The sequence below is a fragment of the Aulonocara sp. 'chitande type north' Nkhata Bay genome, linkage group LG5 (genome assembly GCF_057382095.1).
Source record: "Aulonocara sp. 'chitande type north' Nkhata Bay isolate Kocher_YH1m ecotype deep benthic linkage group LG5, A_spYH_male_GT1.1, whole genome shotgun sequence".
In the NCBI taxonomy this organism is placed as follows: Eukaryota; Metazoa; Chordata; class Actinopteri; order Cichliformes; family Cichlidae; genus Aulonocara; species Aulonocara sp. 'chitande type north' Nkhata Bay.
This window is the reverse complement of record NC_141348.1, coordinates 4,683,776-4,690,687: the sequence shown is the minus strand read 5'-3', so window position 1 is coordinate 4,690,687 and position 6,912 is coordinate 4,683,776. Positions and strand designations below refer to the sequence as shown.

Genomic DNA, 6,912 nt, shown 5'->3' with positions numbered 1-6,912 from the left:
GAAGCTTCTTCCATCCAGTAATTCATCATCCATCAGCTCTGCTGCTGCTCTCAGTCCTGGACTCTGATCACAAACTAAAAGCAGCTTTTTAACTCGTGTCTGTAAGAACTCTTAGTGTTAGCTTAGCGTTAGCTTAGCGTTAGCATGCTGTGTGCTAGCTCAGCGTCAGAGCTCTGCAGGTGTCTCGTGTGTAAATATTAATCACAGTGACAGTAAAGGAGGTAAAGGGCTGTGACGTCATCACGTACGCTGCGTCCTCTGTGGGCTCTGAGTGAACTCAAAGTACAAACTACAAGTACACAAACACGAACGTAGCTCAGAGTGGCGGACACACTCGGCCTCGTTGGTCCAGCTGTGAGTCCGTTACCGTGAACTATGGAGCGGCAGATTTGTGCTGAACTAAGCTGCACACAGCTGATGTTAGCCAGGAAACATTACACACTGACTTTAATGGAGAGACCGGAAATACAAACACACACAGTTTGTTGTGTGAAGAAATCAAACACGAGCTGAACAAACAGTAAAGTTCCTAAAGACAAACTGTTAAAGGAGGAAACAAAGCAAACTTACAGTTTCTTCACACACCAACAACAAGCTCCACTCCACACCTGGACACTAAACACGGACACACAGGTGAGCTGCTTCCTGGAAGGAGGCGGGGCTCCACCTGAAACTCAGCACAGGTGGGAGGGGCTCAGCTCTGTGTGTGCTGATGTGTTAACTTTAAAAATATGCCGTCTGACTGCTCAGACTGAGTCAGAGTAAAGTTCACATGCTGACGTGTGGAGACATGAAACCTTGTTGTAGCTGCAGGTGTGAACACACTGATCCCAGACCAGCTCTGCTGTATTTGTAACATGAACATTTCTGCTGCAAAGCTTCAAATGTTCAGCATGTTTCTCTGTTTCCAGTCTATAGATCCAGTCACACTTTCTACCTTCACCTGTGCAGTAAAGACTGAGAGCAGAGCTGAAACCAAGCGTCCAATCAGTGAGCAGCATCAACACCTGAGCTTCATTCAGACTCTGTTATTGAAGATGTTGTTGGTACAAAGTTCATCTGCTGCTCACATGAATCCATGAAAGATTTATTTCACTGAATGTTTCTTCAAAGCTCATTTCAACCTGTTGAAGTCATGAATGAAAGTGCAGACTGAGAGTGGATCACATGATGTTTGAGGTGTGTCATGTGACATGTTCAGTATTGTCACACATGTCTAGATTGTCCCTGATATCATAACTGCTCAAACACTGATGATTATATTTGAAGAATTATTCCTGATGGCAGCAAAGTTTGAATGGAGCTCTCTGTCTGTGCTGATTTGTCGCCCTCTGGAGGTCAAAGCACAAACTGCATGATGTCACTGTAACCACCACAGTGACAGGAAGTGTTTTTATGACTGAAACACTGAAATGATGCTAACGGCTGTCGTTAGGCTCACTGACAGCAGTGCTGATGTGTTCATGTCAAACACTGGCTCAGGTCAGACTCCTTCATCCTTCTCCAGCGTGAGGCCGCCCTCAGACCCACAGGAGCTCTGACCTTTGACCTCCTGACCCTAACCATTTTAGTCTTGTTGCATCTGCAAATCCATCCAAACTGTAGCCGAGCAAAAGAAGCTGGAAGCTGTTCTATGAATGATGTTGTTGAAGGAGCTTGGAAAGAAAAGCGTCTGGACTTCTTTAAGTTGCTTGAAGAGGGACATGGACGTCTTAACGCCCACTCACATCCTGGGACATTTGATCACAGGAAATCACATGATGGGGTGGGGCTAGATCTCACAATGGGTTCACCCAAAACCTTGGCTGATTGAGACCCACACCCGTTCTCACACCGTAGCTCGTGTGATTAGGTAGAGGATCAACAGGGGCTCCGTGTCCCTGAATTTAAACTGAATCTAAACACACCGTGCACAATGCCAAGTTAGATAATGGTTAAAAGAACAAGATAAGAATAAATAAAAAGATAAAATAAGGATAAGAAATAACTTAAAAAAATAAAATAAAAAGATAAATAACTGCAAATAAGTACAAATAAGTAACTGAAGACACGTGTGGTCTGCAGATGTCGATGTACATGGATGTACATGGAGTTTAATGTGCAAAATGAACTTAGTGTGCAAAGTGACCTGATGTGCAAACTGCAGTTTGAGGTCGGTCAGCTGTTCAGGAGTCTGATAGCAGTGGGGAAGATGGAGTTGTTGAGTCTGGATGTTCTACATTTCACACTTCTGAACCTTCGTCTCGAGGGCAGAGGTGTGTCTCTCCTCTGGACTCTGTGATGGTAGCTGCTCTGCAGAGAGGGCAGCGGGGTCCTGATGATCTTCTCCACAGTTGTTATCACTCTCTGCAGGCGTTTGCGGTTTGCAGTAGTGCTGCCGTACCATGCAGTGATGCAGCTGTCAGGCTGCTCTCCACAGTGCAGCTGTAGAACCTGCTGAGGATCTTGGCCAACATACCAAATTTCCTCAGCCTCCTCAGGAAATACAGCAGCTGCTGAGCCTTCTTGAGCAGCTGTGTGAGTTTGAGTCCCTCACTGACTCAAACTCCTTCAGTGACACTTGCAGCCTTGCAGATTAGTTTGCTGATCCTGATGCATCTCTGGAGCTGATGCTGTCCCCCAGCAGACAACAACAACATAGATGCTCTCACTAGTCCACACTCAGAAAAATAAAGGTGCCAACTAGAACCAAAAGTGGTTCTTTAGACTGATGCCATAGAAGAACCTTTTTTGGTGCCACAAAGAACCTTTCAAACAATGGTTCTTTGAAGAACCATTTCTTTCAGTGGTTCATTGAAGAACCATTAAAGGTGCCCCACAGAACCATCAAGAAATGGTTCTTTGGGGCACCTTTAATGGTTTTTCAAAGAACCTTTTAACCATTTTAAAGAACCTTTTTTGAGTGGTTCTTTAAAAAACCATTTTAAATCTTTCAAAATAAAATGCATCATAAATTGAATTTGAGCAGGGTAAAATAAATACTAGCACAGCATAGACATATATTAATGGTTTATTGTCATTTTGTAGTTACCAAAAGACAAAAAGGCATTTTAACCCTCAGCACAACATCACTACTAATACATGTCACATATTAGTGTTTTAAACAGTAATAATTAAATATATTGGCTATACTATAAAAAAAAAAAAAAAAAAAAAAAAAAAAAAAAAAAAATATATATATATATATATATATATATATATATATATATATATATATATATATATATATATATATATATATATATATATATATATATATAAATACTATATCTACAGATAACAACAAATAATACATGTATTGTTTAATTAAGAAAACAGAAAGTGATAAAACACGTTAGAAATAGCTTCATAACAGACCAATAAATCAACACATTTTCATCAGCAGATGTTTGCATGTTCAGTAAAAACATTTCAACAACAAGTTTATGATTAAAATGATCAATGAACTTCAGCCTTACGCTATGTAATGTATGTTTCATGTTGTACTCATGGCCCTTTGTTAGTCCAGTTTAGGACAATGTCTCTGACGTATGTTTCATATCAAATATATGTCATATCAAAACAAGCCCACACCTGCAGTTGTTTCAGTTTTTGCACTGGTGTTTCCTGTCAGCTGGTCAACCTCACTCAGGCGGACATCCATATCAGCCAACCAAACGACAAGTTCCTCCCTTTGTGCTTCAAATCCCTCCCACTCTGAGACAAGGAGCTGAAAGAGAGAGAAAAGAGTCAATTATAAAGAAGAGAGAAAAGTGAAACCCTCCTCAGAAGGTCTGACTCGCATACCTGCAGTTGACCTGTGATGGACTCCAGTTTGGCGTTCACGTCATCCCTCGCCGATGCCAGCAGCAGAGTCTGCAGGGTGCCCTGGAAGAGCTGAGTTAATGTTCGACTCCTCCTGGTCAGGCTCTCCAGCTGGATGAGCCGAGGTCTCCCCTCTCACCGCTGCCTCTGAACACAGAAACACAAATTGCATCTGAAGCAGGAGGTGCAGATGTTTTTTGCTATTCTTTTCTAAATCCAGGCTAGATCACGTGGAGGTATTTGGAAAATTGTTTTGGCCAGTGGACGACTGTTGTCTTGCAGAAAGTCAAATCAAACATATGCGATACACAATCAATTCACAAGAACACATTGTAAAAAATAAGTCCAGTTCTTGCCTGATTTCAAATGAATTCTGCATCAAAACAGGGTGACAGAAGTAAAACGAGTGCACAAAGCCTCACTTTGTAAAAGCCTGCTATTACAGTTCTCCTCTATGCAGACGACTTTCCTGTTTTCAAGGCACAACTTGGATCTGCTGTACGAATCTTATGGATACACACTAAATGAAACAATAGTGTGCATGACTCCAGATTCTGATCCCTCATCCTAATATGGTCCCAACATAGCAACAACAATAAAGAAAGTGTTGAGGCTTCAAAATACAAAGTCCATAAACCAATGGCTGACATGGGTTTTATCATAAGGGTGATAAATATACAGATTTCAGTCTGTCTTAGAGATTTGATGTTCATTTACCTGCAGATGCACTATACGTGCCTGCTCTATGGTTTTTCACAACATTTTGCATATCACTATTTAATACAGGAAGTACGTGAACTAAAACAAGTCATCGGTCTTTGTGAGAGGACCACATTAATGAAACAAACCTCAATGACATCATAGGGATCCCTAAAGATGCTCCTGCTGCTTCTCTTCCTCCTCATCCTAAGCTTCCTTCTTCTTGTCCTCGCCTTCCATCCAATTGTAATTCAACCTAATTGTGTTTCTCCCCCTCCTCTTCCTCATTTTGTTGGAGCTGTGAACACAATTAATGTGACTATGGATTAATTTGTGCAAACAAGAAAAATCTACAGCTTTTTGGTCAGAGGTGCTCTTGTGATTTAAGCCAGGTAGAGTAGATTTATGTGTTGATGCTACCTGCTTCAGCTCTGGCTGCTGAGTGATATTTACACCCTGGCTGGATTACAAACTTTAACCATGTGCTGAACTTTGGCCCAGCGTTGATACCTCTTGTTAGTATAACGACCTCTTCTTAGCTTGTATGTATGATGTATGATGGTGGATAAATGAAATATACAAAAAAATTAACTATATTACAAAAGAACATCTACCTTGGAAACATCAAATGACCGGAGCATAACTTGTCAACTAGTCCGAAACTAAGTTATGCAGGAACAGTCAAAGACACACCTTCTCATGTTTGAAACCATTGTTTGAAAGGTTCTTTGTGGCACCAAAACAGGTTCTTCTATGGCATCAGTCTAAAGAACCACTTTCTATTCATTTCTATATAATTCGATTAGACAATGAAGAGTTATCTAATCTAATTATTCATTCAAAACTCTTATGCATAGCTGTATTTTATACAGCTCATACAGAATTCAAAGTACAGGTTCATGTGAGTATTTAATGTACGGCTCAGATCTACAGAATTTCAGAGTTTCTAGAGCAGACACAGAGCTCACGTCACAACAGGCTTCAGGCGCCATTTTAGTGACTTTAACAATATATTAAATTTTAATTTCGGTCTAGCTGACATTAGGTTATGTACGCAGCACGCAATTGAACCACATATTTTAGAAGCCAAAGGTTCAAATGAGCTGGGAGCAGCTTCACTTAATTATAACAGTGGTTTTGTTAGGAAAACAGTTTCTGTATACCGGATACTAAATTGCGCTGACCTCAACGGCTAACGTATCTAGCTAATCGCTACTGTTAGCACAACATTAACAGCAAGCTACAATGACGAGTAACAAAAACAAAACAGTAATAAGGTTTTAATGGAAATGTTTTACCTTTTCCAACAGTCCCAGAATCCACAGCTTCAAAGTCCAGCAGGTACTGAAGACTGTTATCCGCCTCGCTGTCACCGTCCGTGAGTTTTTTCCCCCGAAAGGTCAAGGCCCGCCGCTCGCACACTCTGTCTGCGCATGCGCATCCCAACGACTGACCCCCTAAGTCCGCTCCCGGGAGGTTATAGTATGACGTGTTCTGACGTCACTCTCTCTCCCTGTCATTTATTTGGCTCGAAACACATATTAACAAATTGCTCAATGATGAACAACTACTCAGATCATTTACCTAAGCTGTGATTTGTCAAAACGAAGTGTGTTCATTACACTGACATTCTGTTCTGCAATTGTTATTTACTTGTATCTTATAATTTGACTTTACATACTGCTGGGTGGTTTGTAAAGTTTACAATAACTAGTATTATCATTATGCTGTATTTTCAAAAATATATAATAATCTCAAAAGTAATGCCTTGGAGTAGAAAATGGTAATGCTTTATTAAAATTTAAAACTAAAGTACAGTATTTGAATGTGTGTATTGTGTCTACTGTTTGTTAACTCACCATATTCATAATGTGTTTGTGGGGTTAGGGGTGTGTGTGTGTGTGGGGGGGGGGGGGGGGGGGGGGTTAGGGTCTTTAGGCTTTGGCCCCCACCCCTGCCACCAGTATATTTTTAAGCAAATATTTCTAACTTTTATTTGAATATTCAGTTTCCTACCATCTTCTCTTAAAGGGTAATTGCCAGGTATCCCGCCCTCCCCCTTCGCACACACATGCACACAAAGAAAACACACAGTATAATTCACAGCCTCATTATAGTGAATAAATATTTATGCCATTTACACCATCAAACTTAGATTGCTAAGGATGAAGAACTTTTTGTTCTTTAAAGAACCATTTGTAATAGCTGAAGAACCATCAACAAAATAAAAAGGTTCTTTGACGTATGATGGTTCTTTAAAGAACCATGAAGACTTCTGAAGAACCATTTAAGAACCATAATTTTTCTGAGTGCACTTTACCCTCTAATCACATCTCTGACATCTGCAGGTTGCTCCATAGAGACTCTTGTGCAATGCCAGGTGTTTGTGTTTGTCTGTAGGTACACATT

At 40.6% G+C, this 6,912-nt stretch overlaps 1 long non-coding RNA gene across 1 annotated transcript; it reads right to left on the bottom strand.

The window, feature by feature from the left end:
* Nucleotides 1–3,298: 3,298 nt before the first annotated feature.
* On the bottom strand, nucleotides 3,299–5,909 carry LOC147329740 (uncharacterized). The gene is made up of 4 exons (XR_015129216.1): nucleotides 5,802–5,909; nucleotides 4,653–4,801; nucleotides 3,787–3,951; nucleotides 3,299–3,709 (listed from the first exon to the last, which is right to left on the bottom strand). It is a non-coding gene; the product is annotated as an uncharacterized LOC147329740 (long non-coding RNA).
* Between the last annotated feature and the right edge of the window lie 1,003 nt (nucleotides 5,910–6,912).